This window comes from Hyperoodon ampullatus (assembly GCF_949752795.1).
Source record: "Hyperoodon ampullatus genome assembly, chromosome: X".
In the NCBI taxonomy this organism is placed as follows: Eukaryota; Metazoa; Chordata; class Mammalia; order Artiodactyla; family Ziphiidae; genus Hyperoodon; species Hyperoodon ampullatus.
The window spans coordinates 40750761-40764176 of NC_136913.1; the positions used below are offsets into that span (position 1 = coordinate 40750761).

Here is a 13416-nt window from a genome sequence, read left to right on the forward strand (position 1 = left end):
TGAATGTATAAAAATACTGAATAATATATAAATCAGTGTAGGATGCAAAGCTAGAAGCTTAAAAATACTGTCAAAACCACATCTAAAATTGTCTTTTCACATCCTTATGGAATCTATTGGGCAAGGCAATTTAAAAACACTTGATATTACTAAGAGAAGAGGTTCAGACCCACTGCTTAAAAATAAGTCTTCCTGGAAAAATAATTAGGTTGAAAAGAAGGGGGTAACCCTATCCAACAGAAATCCCATTGCTAATCATGGGGTTTTATAAACTGAATAGAGAAAAATGAATATTCAAATATTCAATATTAAAGATACAAAAGAAAAACAGCACCTACAATATAAAAGACAAAGAAAAATATTTGGTAAATATATATATATATATATATATATATAATTTACCAAGTATTTTATATATATATATATTCAGAGGGAATAATAATGGGACCTGAGGCAAAAACACTCTTTCTTGCCATCATTTTGAGATATTATGTACTTTAAAAGGCTGGATTCCTCCCAAAAGAGTAAGAAGAAAGATGCTTAGATAAGATGCCTTTTATGTTCTCCTCCAATCGAAAGAATCTGTTCTGTACTTCTAATAATTACTCAATAAACTGGACTCCCCTGTACATTAGATTGTCCTACTAGTTTCAAAGTATGTCACTTACTTCCCACAAGTGCATCAACAGCTGAGATCACAAAATGGATACTTCATATGGAAAGGCTCCTGTATCAAAAGCAAAGTAACACAGACCAACCCAGTTACAGAGCACCTGCTAAGTTCAAAGCTCTATGCGGAGGGTACAGCATTCAATAAAACAATCTCTCCAGCTACAAGGATTACACAGTCAAGTAAGGGAGATTAGACTATATGCAAATAATTGCAAAACAGGGAATGGTACCTCCAAATAATTATAATGCGCTGGAGATAAAGTGAAAAGCCATTAGGAGAGACAAAATAATATTCTTACAAAGCCATTCAGTATACATCGCTGAGCACCTGTGATGTGTCAGGCACTGTGCTAGGCTCTGAGAATTCAAAGATAAATGAAAATAGCCAACTCTGATTAAGTAGTTATAATGGGTCAGGCAATGTGTTAAGTTCTTTTACACTCTATCTCATTTACTCCTCACAACACAGCTCTAAAATAGGTAATATTGTGATCCTTGTTTTACAGAAGTCAAGGTTTAGGAAGTTAAATAATTTACCCAAGGTCTCGAGATAAGAGAATAGGACAGCTGGGGTTAGAACTCACACTGCCTAGCTTCAGAGGCCACCTTCAGAGGTTAAGCATTATGTCCTGAACTGCCACAAAATCCCCAGCACACTCCAGCTCAGTGAAGGACACAGAGAAGAGTAACAGGGCTATTCTAACAGGGGTTTGAAAATGCTCCAGTAGGAGGGGGAAGTGCGAACCACCTGAGAGAGCATCAAGAAGAACACGTCACAGTGGAGGTGACAAGTGAAATGAGTCTTCAAGGCTGAGAGATGAAAGAAGAACTGCATGCGTGGACAGGTGGGTAAGGGCATTCTCTGTGGAGGGAACAGCATGTACAAAGTTACAAGAGCATGGTAGTATATGGTATGTGGGGTCCTGCGAGTCATTTTGTGTGGCTGAGGGCTGAGTGGGGAAGGGGTGGCAGAGGAGATGAGATGAGTAAGGTACAAGAGCCAAAAGACAGGTGGTCCCCAGGCCATGCAAAGCTAAGTCAAAGGATTCTAAATATTTTAGAAAGTTAACCCTGTAGCAGAGTGGGCAGTTGAAAGGGGAATCAGATTGAAGGCAGGGATGGCACTGAAGAGGCTACTCTCTGGATGAAAGATATGAAATAGGATAGCAGCAGTGGCCTTTGAAAGGAGACTGATGAAAGGGAGATTTCAGAGGGAAACAAGAGAGGAGTGGGGTCAACTGATCAGTGACAGAGGGTAATGGTGGCTCTCTTACTTGTTTAAATATAAACAAAAATGTATAATTTAGTGACTTAACATTTAGATGTAACTCAAATAATAAGCCAATGTGGACCAGGCCCAGCATGGTAATATAGTCCAAGAAAAGGCTGAGCAACCAACAGCAATTGAAAACTCTGTCTCACCTTAGCTCCCTGAAGAAACTCTAAAGGTGATCCAATTTATGCTCCACATCTCCACTTCTCACAAAAATGCCTTTCCTCTCTTTTTCAAGTCTTGTCAGTCTCACATTTCCTCACCATCAGTGCTAAGACATCTCTCTCCCTCTCTCTCTCCTCCTCCCAGCTCTTTCCAGCCCTTCTCCCTTTTCTGCATCCCCCAAAGCCTGAGAATCTGACTGAAAAACTCAGAAGAATCCTTAGAGGATGGAGCTGGGGGTGGGGGGTGGGAAGTGGAATGAGCAAAGACAAATTTTTGTTCAGCAGGCAGGGTGTGGGGAAAAGGAGAAAGCTGGGAACACACATTAATAATATTATCCCCATTACATATCAGTAAGAACCAAAGCTTCAATTAATAAAGCTGACTGTAAAAGCCAACTAGACCAGAATTGAAAAACAGCTTTATTTTTGAAATTCAAACACAAATGTAAAAATAAATGCTCTGATAATCATCAGAGAAATGCAAACCAAAACCACAATGAGACATCACCTCACACCTGTCAGAATGGCTATCATCAAAAAGTCTACAAATAACAAATGTTGGTGAGGATGCAGAGAAAGGGGAACCCTTGTACACTGCTGGTGCGAGTGTAAATTGGTGCAGCCACTATGGAAGAAAGTAAGGAGGTTCCTCAAAAAACTAAAAATAGAACTATCACATGATCCAGAAATTCCACTCCTGGGTATGTATCTGAAAAAAACAAAAACACTAATTCAAAAAGATACACGCACCCCAATGTTAACAGGAGAATTATTTACAATAGCCAAAATATGGAAGCAATCCAAGTGTTTATCAACATATGAATGGATAAAGAAGATGTGATATATACAGACACACAATGGAATACTACTCAGCCATAAAAAAGAATGGAATTCTGCTGTTTGAAACAATGTGGATAGACCTAGAGGGTATTAGGCTTAGTGAAGTAAGTCAGAAAAAAGACAAATACTGTATGTTATCACTGATACGTGGAATCTAAAAAATAAAATAAATGAATTAATATCACAAACAGACTCACAGATATAGAGAACAAACTACTGGTTACCAGTGGGGAGGGGGAGGGGCAAAATAAGGGTAGGTTTTAAGAGATACAAACACCTATGTATAAAATAAATAAGCAACTAGGATATATTGTATAGCACAGGGAAATATAGCCATTATTTATTTTATAATAACTTGAAATGGCAATTCAATCTATAAAAGTATTGAATCACTATGTTATATACCTGAAACTAATATAATATTATAAATCAACTATATTTCAATAAAAAGTTTAAAATAAAAACATAAATAAATGCCATGAAACACCAGATGAAAAAAATCAACAAGTAGAACCAGAGATAGAATAAAATACACTCAAAAACAGATTTTATATTTGAGGCTAAAAAGGAGGGAAACAACAGGGTAGACTACAAAGGAAGTAAAATTTTGATAAACATAAAAGGGCCTACATGAAGTTTCTAGAACCTAGATGACAATGGTGTAAAATCTTTGAGTTTAGAATAATCGGAATGTAAATACAATTGTAGTAGTCTATTACTGACTGCTATTAGTTCAGAATAGTGAAAAAGTAAAACAATAATAAATGTAGTTATTTATCACCTTTCCCCTAAAAGACCATTAAGTGAATTTGCTAAAATAGAAGACACATGACAAACTCTCTTAAACAATAGAAGACTTTTTAAACTACCTTAATACCCACAGAATAAATGGAACACTGGGGAACAACTGGAAAGAGCAATGCATCGATAGCTTAATGGCTACTTTTTAGAATTCACTGGTCTCAATGGTGGCATCTCCAAACTGATTCTTCTGGAATATGGCAGAATTTGTGCCAAAGAAAAATGCAAGAATCCTGCAGCACAGGTGATGACTGGGATAGTCCCAGCTTATGCTTCACTTTCCCTAGGAACACCGCCCTCCCTACCCCACGTAAGAAAATAAGCCAGGCCTTAAGCAAAGGAGGAGAGTTAATTCTTCAGGACTACATACGATGAGCTGGGCACTTGATGTGCATTGTCCATCTGATGCTCACAGCAACTCTAAGATAGGTTTGTTACTCTTAATTGACAGATGAGGGAATTAAGACCAAGAGAGGTTAAAAACATAGCTCAGATGAAATAGGTAACAAATGGTAAATCCAGGTTCTGAACCCATCTGTCTAAAACCCTTGCTCTCTCCACTACACCAGAGAGCCTCCCATTACAGGGGTGTTGCAGGAGGACCATGTTCCCAAGGGATACCCCAACCAATGTACACAAAGTTCATTCAAACAATGCTCCATCTGGGGAGACATACATACCCTGGGTTCAATCCTAGAGGTAAAGGGAAAGGAAAAGACCCTGGCAATAATGATGATGATGATGATGATGATGATGATGATGATTCTACTTTCCTAAGAAGAGAAGTCAGCAATTGCAAGGCCTGGGACAGAGGAAGACAAAGCAGGCAAAGGGAAGAAAGTTAAATAGGGCACACATGATGGAAGATGAATAAAAATGCATGAAAGGAAAGAGAATGAGGATGAAGAGACAGACGAAGTCCAATAAGAGAGAAAAAGAAATAGAGAAAGAGGTCAAAAGAATGGAAGGGGAAAGATTAAGGAGGTTGAGAGATGGGATATAAGAAAAGGAAATGGGACAACATTGAAAAAAGAATGGAGATAAGCATTTCCGTCCCCCTTTCAATAATGTGGAATTCATGCCCTCCCTGCCACCTCCCCATTTCTGATGTCCTAGAATGAACAGCCATGCACCCTCAATTATTTGTACCTCTGATAAAAGGTTTATGATAATGACATGTGTCCCTGAAGAATCCTCTTTATTAAAAGAACTATTACCACACTAAACACCACAATGAATTTCATACTCAGAATAGGTATTTAAATAGAGGAGCATAATTAAAATAAGTAGAAGGATATGAACAATTCTAACATGTTTAAATTTAGAAATTAACAATGCTAAATGTTTTTAAACCTCTGAAGGGAGTTAGGAGAGCAATTTATTTGAAAAAAATTAAATCCAGTATGTTTAAAAATAAAGGAATATCAATCCAGAGAATGAAAAACAATTATAAAAGTAACCAGAAATCTGCCATGGTGAATTATTACATGTGAATTGGCTGCACTTTCTTTATATACATACACAGCATCAAAGCTGTGCCTCAAATCTTAAATCCCAAACAGTGAGCCAGACTCCCGAGAAGACACACTATAAGATTCCATTTATATGAAGTTCAAGAATAGGCAAAAGTATAGTGATGCAAGTCAGAGCCATGGAGGAGGGCTGAATGGAAGGGGGCATGAGGGAACTGTCTAGGGTGGTAGAGATGTTCTATATGGTGTCTGGGGTGGGGTTATCTGTGTATACATTTGTTAGAGCTCATGAGACTGTATGCTTAAAATGGGTACATTTTATCATATACAAATTATACCTCAGTAAAGTTGATTAAAATAAAGACTCAAACAACAAAATCCTAGAGGAATAGTTTTCTGTGTCCTGATTGTGGTGGTGGTTACATGAATCCGTACCTGTGATAAAATTTCATAGAACTATAAACTGAAGGGGAAATATGAGTGCATGTAAAAACTGGTGAAATTCGGGCTTCCCTGGTGGCGCAGTGGTTGAGAATCCGCCTGCCGATGCAGGGGACACGGGTTCGTGTCCCGGTCCGGGAAGGTCCCGCATGCCGCGAGCGGCTGGGCCCGTGAGCCATGGCCGCTGAGCCTGCGGGTCCGGAGCCTGTGCTCTGCAACGGGAGAGGCCACAACAGTGAGAGGCCCGCCTACCGAAAAAAAAAAAAAAAAAACTGGTGAAATTCAATTAAGGTCTGCAAGTTTAATAGTATACTAATGTCAATTTCCTGGTTTTGATAATGTACTATAATTGTATAAGATGTTGTTGGGGAAAGCTGGGAAAAGAGACACAGGAACTGTCTTGTGCCATTTTTGTGATTTCCTGTAAGTACAAAATTATTTCAAAAATATTTTTTTAAAAAAGAACATAGATTATATAGTCAGTATTTGTACCATCACCCACCATCAGTGTTAAAAAAGGGTGAGCTTACTATAGGGTAGAATCCTGCAAATACAAAATTCAGGAAGGTAAATAATCTTTTAAATGTTTCCAATAAACCTGGGGCTGGTCTGAATTCAGAGAGGGAAGTACTTTTTAAAAAATAAACATTACTGTATAGATTAAAAATTCATATCAAAATATAAATCAGCCTAAAGTATAAGTCAACAAATCAAACAGTAACTATCAGTTCCTAATTTGTGAACTAAAATGTTATACATGACAAAGATTTTTGTGTTCAAAAAAAAAAATCAGTATGTACAGAGAACAGCCATGTGAAGAGGCAGCAAGAGGGCGGCCATCTGCAACCCAAGGAGAGAGGCCTTAAGAGAAACCAACCCTGCCAGCACCGTGATCTTGGACTTCTAACATCCAGAACTATGAGAAAATAAATTTCTGTGGTTTAAGGCACCCAGTCTATGGTATTTTGTTATGGCAGTCCTAGACTAATATATTAAACTGTAATTTATATGCCATAAACTCACCTCTTGTCAGTATACAGTTCAATGACTTTTCATAAATTTATAGACCTGTGTGATCATCACCTCAATCCAGTTTAGAACACTTCTATCACCCCCAAAACATTCCCTCTCCCACTGCCAACCCAGGCAACTACTGATCTGCTTTCTCTGATATATTTGCCTTTTTTAGAATTTCAGATAGATGGAATCATACAATATGAAGTCTTCTGTGTCTGCTTTCTTTTACTTAGTATGTTTTTGAGGTTTATCCATATTGTACTATATACCAGTAGTTTCTTTTTATTGACAAATAGTTTCCATTGTATGGCTATACCACATTTTGTTCATCCGTTCATCAGCTGATGGACATTTGGGTTGTTCCTTGTTTTTGGCTATTATGAATAATGACGCTATAATCATTCACATACAAGTTTTTGCATGAACGTATGTTTTAATTTCTCTTAGAAATATATGTAGGAGTGGAATTAACCAAGTCATGTGTTAGCATATGTTTAACTATTTAAGAAACTGCCAAACTGTCTTTCAAAATGGCAGTACCATTTTATATTCCTTCCAGGAATATATAGAAGTTTCAGTTTCTTAACATCCTTGTCAGCACTTGGTATTGTCAGTCTTTTTAAGTTATAGCCATTCTAAAGGGTGTGTAGTGGTATCTACTCAGGTTTAAGCTCAAAAAGACAATTTTAACTTTGGGCTAATGAGAATCAGCCACAGGCCTACTTATTGATAAAAAGTATAACCCTGAGGGGAGGGTCTTAAAATTTTGCCTGGTAACCACACTCTAGGTTTTAGAAAAGAGGGGAGGAAGAACTCTCTCTTCTTCAGTCAGAGACTCATTTATGAACCTCATTCTTTTTATTCCAAAAACATTTATTCCAGATTTGGGGGTTTTTATTAAATGCCTTCTGAATTTCAAAAGATTAAAGAAAGCCATAATGCATGATGAAATTAGAAACTTTACCAGTTTAACATAAGTTTAAAGAAGGTAATTTTGTGTTTTAGAAATAGATGCAGAATATACAGTTGAGAATTTGGGGTATGACATGTTTAATTTCAGGCAAGACTTTTGATTTCATCTTTAAAGCTAAGTAGCTAAAGATTATGTAACTGTGACCTAAAATATGGGATTTAAATGGCAATGTATTACAATCACATTGTGTTATAATTATACATATCAGTGTCTTTTATGAAATGATTCTAACAGGTTTCAGATAATCTGAAAGTTACATAAACATACAGAAATTTTTCATTTGACCTTTTGGGTATGGTTTAAAGGTATAGTATCTGACACATTCTCTAGTTATTTTTAAATTTTTAATTGTATTTTATTTTTATATATGCTGATTATATTTTGTAACATTCCTAATTGGCTTTAGGCAAAACTTCAAGGATCTGTAGTCATGTATTGTTCTTTGCCAATACAAAATTCTAGCCTACTTGATCACTCCTTGATCCCCCGTGGGAAAACTAAAACTTTTGGCTGGTATTGGGTAAGGAGAAAAGCAGCCCCTGACGTGCAGGAGCCAGCCTGGCACTATCAGCTGGTCTTGGTGCTGCTACAAGCTGGTCTGGCAGCCACAGCAAAGTCTTGGTGTTCTCCTGCCGAACATGAACACTTCCAGAAAATACCATCCTCAGACAAGGCTGCTCTGTGACCACAGTGGATCAAGACCAAAAAAACAGACCACTCCATAGCTACATCTAAACACAGACAGAACATAAACATTGTCCAAGCCACAAAATGCCAAGTATCCTCCTGTCCTAGCTCATGGGAGTGACGGCTGCTTCTCTCCCAATTACAGATGTAGCCTCACTCTAGTCTGCTGTCCCCATAAATGAGATTTATTAAGATACACAGTCATAAAAAATGGGCAGAAGAACTGAATAGACATTTTTCCAAAGAGGAATGCAGATGACCAACAGGCACATGAAAAGATGCTCAACATCACTAATCATCAGGGTAGTGCAAAACCACAATAAGATAACAACTCAAATCTATCAGAATGGCTATTATCACAAAGACAACAAATAACAAGTGTTGGTGAGGATGTGGAGAAAAGGGAACCCTCGTATACTTTTGGTGGGAACGTAAACTGGTGCAGCCACTGTGGAAACAGTATGGAGGGTTCTCAAAAACTAAAAACAGAACTACCATAGGATCCAGCAATTCCACTCCTGAATATGTATCTGAAAAAAAACCCAAACCACTAATTCGAAAAGTTACATGCACCCCAATGTTCACATTGGCATTATTTACAATTGCCAAGCTATGGAAGCAAACTAAGTGTCCATCAGCAGATAAATGGATAAAGAAGAAGTGGTGTGTACACACACACACACACACACAATGGAATACTACTCAGCCATAAAAAAGAATGAAAATTTTTGCCATTTGCAACAACATGGATGAACTTGGAGGGCATTATGCTAAGTAAGGTAAGTCAGACAGAGAAAGACAAACACTGTATGATATCACTTATAGGTGGAATCTAAAAAACACAATAAACTAGTGAATATAACAAAAAAGAAGCAGACTCACAGATATAGAGAACAAACTAGTGGTTACCAGTGGGGAGAGGGAAGTGGGGAGGGGCACTGGGAGTAGGGGACTAAGAGGAACAAACTATTAGGTATAAAATAAGCTGCCAGAATATATTGTACAACGTGGGGAATATAGCCAATATTTTATAATAACCGTAAATGGATGGAATATAACCTTTAAAAATTGTGACTCACTATATTGTACACCTGTAACTTACATAATATTGTACAGCAACTATACTTCAATTTTAAAAAAAAGATACACAGTCATAGACGTACCCCCGCTTCTGGAGAGCACCCAATCCAGAGCAAGGCCTCACTTCCTTCAATCCTCTCCAAAATTACCTAACACAAGCCCAAATCTTATAGTAAGTCTTTTCTAACACCTGCTTATTTAGACATCCCACAGTTACTCAGGGTATATGTTTTCCCTCACTGCAAGGAATAATAAACCAACTTGTTCAATTAAAAAAATACATCAAGGTGACCCAAGAGATCAAATTATACTTAAAATTTTTATTTTCATATTGTTCAAAGCATAGAGGTCCACACAGTACTAAATAATCAGCTCACCATAAACTCAATGTCAATGAATGCAGTTATTAAAATTCTAATTCTGTGGTCAGTAGTTTTGATTATAATTATTATGTATACAGTAGATGGAAAAAATGAAATATTTCTAAATGCATGCATACCCCATAGGATCAACCTTTATCCTGCCACTTACTATAATAGAGTCATTTGCAAATCAGCCAACAAATTAGGCTAACTAGGAGCCATTGACAAATGAAGAGAAATGAGTGTATAATTGTAGTCTATGTAAATGATGCTTAACATCCAGATAAAAGTCATTAAAAAACCTTCAGTCATTTGAGTATTTCTAACTAGTCTGACTTTTTTATAAAAGCAGGTAACGATAGCAACGGCGGCATATTATAAACTACTAAGTGCCCAACTTCAATCAACAATGAAGCAGTAGGTGCCTGATGTAATTAGAAAGAGCCCCAGGCCAGGAGATCCAGGGTCTGGGCTCAGTTCTAGGATGAATTTCCCTGTAATCATAGACTACGTGCCACAGACTAAGACTGAAGACTTAGAGACTGCTAGAGGTAAAGGGGTATTAGCAACCAGCTAGCCAAGCCCCACATCACGGTCAAGGAAACTCAGGCTCAGACGCATAAGGTGAATAAGCCACAATCAGAACCCTGACCCCTGCCCCACTTCTTGCCAATGATTCCTCATTTATAAAATGAGAACAATCATCCACGTTTGCTTCTTCCTGATAGAGGTGCTGGGATGATGACTGGAACTAACTGGTTGAATGAATATGTGCTTGCTTGTATTTAAATGAATTCAACGAAATAACCAGTCTTTGGGCAGTAGGTGCAGTATCAGGCAAAATTATGTTTGGCTATTTGCATAAATCCTCCCACTGCCAAGGGTTTTAAGCAAGTTAGGACTGTGTTTCTCAATGGGAGCAGTATTGGCATTTTAGGCAGAATATTCTGCCCGGTGGGGGGTTGCCCTCCCCACGGTGCAGGATGTAAAATACAAGGCTGGCCCCCAGCTACTCAAATAGCAGCAGCACCTCTGGGTCAGGTCTGGCCCTAGGGCGAGGCAATTTAAAACATCAAAACTAATGCCAGAAATCCATGATGAACAAAATACCACCGTGTTAAACAAATATGGAATCAGTGCTACTGACTTTTCTTTTTGCCTCAGGCTCCAGTATGGCTCAGCATGGCAGTTACTGATCCTGTCTTTATTATAACATGCGGGCATTTTATTCAACCTGAATTTTTTGCATTAATTTTTAAGAGATTTCATTAAAATATTATCTGGCGGATTACTGAGTTTTGGGGTGCCTCTTAAATTCTGTACCCAAGACAAGTGCCTCACTTGCTTTACCCTAGTCCAGTGCTGCTCCCCGTCACTGTGACAACTTAAAACACCTCCACACATTTCTAGACGCCTCCCTGGGTTGAGAACCTCTGAAATAGGGGCTGATTTTTCTCATTTAACAAGAAGTCCCGAGAGACACAGCCCAGGCCTGAAACAGTGGCTGCATGATGCCATCGGGGCCCTAGATTCCCTTTATCTCTGCTGCAGTCACAAGATGGCTGATGTGCCCCCAAGGAATTATGTCCTAGTTCCAGAGAGGAAAACAAGGCAGGGCGAAGGGCAGGAAAAACATACCAGTTGAGCCTGACTCCTTTAATTAGAAAAATACCTTTCCCAGGAGCCCCACCCAATAAACCTTAACTCACATATCATTGGCTAGAAGTGAGCCAAGTGGCCAGCCCTAGCTGCAGGGAGCCTGGCGGAGGTGAACACCTGTAAGTGGGCACATCTCCAGCCTGATAAAACTAGTGTTCTCTCCATAAGAATGAAGGGGAGAGAGAAGAAAAGATAAATAGCTAGAAATGTCTGCCATGAGGGCCAGGCAGGATGATAAATGCTGGCTCTTTTGCGTGACTGCAAATAGCATCTTTTCTGCTTGTAATTTGATGGTCTGCCTGAGCAGAGCATTTTGATGGTCACTTTTAGAATTATGGATAGAAACTGGAACATTGTCTTAGGTTGGGCTCCATAGAAGCAGAACCTAAAACAGGGATTTAGGTGCGTGTGATTTATTAAGGGCGTACTCTTGGGAGAAACCTGTAAGGGAGTGAGGGGAACAGCCAAAGGAAGAGAAATGATCCAAGCGAGGATGCATTCTCACATGAAGCTTTGCCGAGGCTTAACACCACAAGGGGCTATGAGCCTAAATCACGACACAGAGTTGTCCCACCTTAAAGAGGCTCAGCCTTTTACCCCTGACAAATCAGTCAGCCATTTGCTACCCGGTCCTGTGATGAAGGGGCCATTGTAACCTCCCAGGTTACCTCTCTGGGTGATGCAATGCCCATTGGCCAAGAGCAACACTCCATGGAGGGTTACAGGTGTGAGTTGTTTGCCAAAGCACTTGCTACAGCTGTGGGGGAGGGGTGCCCCACCCCTATCATGGGTCTGGGTGGGCACCAAGAGCATCTACTGCAAATATTAATTTTGATGCACTTTCCAAAGAACTGCCTTTATTTCTACTTTGTATTGTTTGAGAATGGAACCCTAGGTATATTGCTATGATTAAAAGCTGTTGGAAAAACTGGCAACGAGTTGAAAGTGTCTCATTTTCAAGAAAAATGATTAACAGGCGTTGACTTGTTTTGTTGAACCACAAATGCAGAAAGTGCTTTATAATTTGCTCTGGGTATTAACCAGGATCCAATCTGTAGTTCACAATCTCATCAGAGCACGTAAATATTTCATAGTCTTAGTGTCTCATTTAAAGCTCAATGAATATTTAATTGAAGTTGACCAACAAAATAACTGAAAGAATTATGTCGCATTTAGTTAGGCCTGAAATGAGCAAGCTCTTCATTTTCTCAAGTAGTTTAAAGCTAAAATTATTCCAACTTCATGAAATATTCTACATAATTTTATAAGTAATTAAAGGGCTATAAAATAGGCTCGAAAGGCACATATTAAATACTGAGAAAAACATGAAATAAAATGAATTTTCAACTTTAAATGCAAGAGAATAGTTTAATATATGGTGGCCTACATTATTTATTCAGTGGTGGATTACACTATTGTCAATACCCTCCTTTTGACACAAGAAATAAAAATAGAATCTTTTTTTTGACCCTTGCAAATTAAATATTCTAGAATGGTGATGTGCAAACACCTATAAGATTGATGTTAACAGGAAGCCATGCGTGATCTACCCAAGTCAGTCAGCCCAGAGATTGTTTCTGAACTCTGGGTCCAGCACTAAGCCAGGTACTGAAAATAATTTTTAAAAAAAGAGAAATATTGGTCCACATTCAAAGTAGAGATGGTTTCCCAGGAAAGAAGCTTTCCCATGGTCTGTTAGACCTCCATAAGTGTCAGAATGGGGCTTCAAAAGAAATATGTGCTCTAATTGATTGACCCTAACTCAGATGACATGGGATATATCACTTCTACCAAATTTGAAGACATTTTAATTGGAATCAAAGTATTGCCAACCAATCCATGCTAAGGCTGCTAAAAACTTCCTGGTAAACTTAGCATACTATGGTTTGAATTCTTTAGTCCTGAGTTATTTTTTAATTACAGGACCTAAATAATCTAATAACAAGTTCTTTTTTGGAGAACAGACCATGGGGCT

The 13416-nt window shown here is 38.3% G+C and overlaps 1 protein-coding gene across 1 annotated transcript in view; it reads right to left on the reverse strand.

Annotated features, from left to right (window-relative positions):
* Positions 1-13416, reverse strand: part of EFHC2 (EF-hand domain containing 2) — a gene marked incomplete at both ends in the record, with an annotated part of 179715 nt that overhangs the window by 138859 nt on the left and 27440 nt on the right.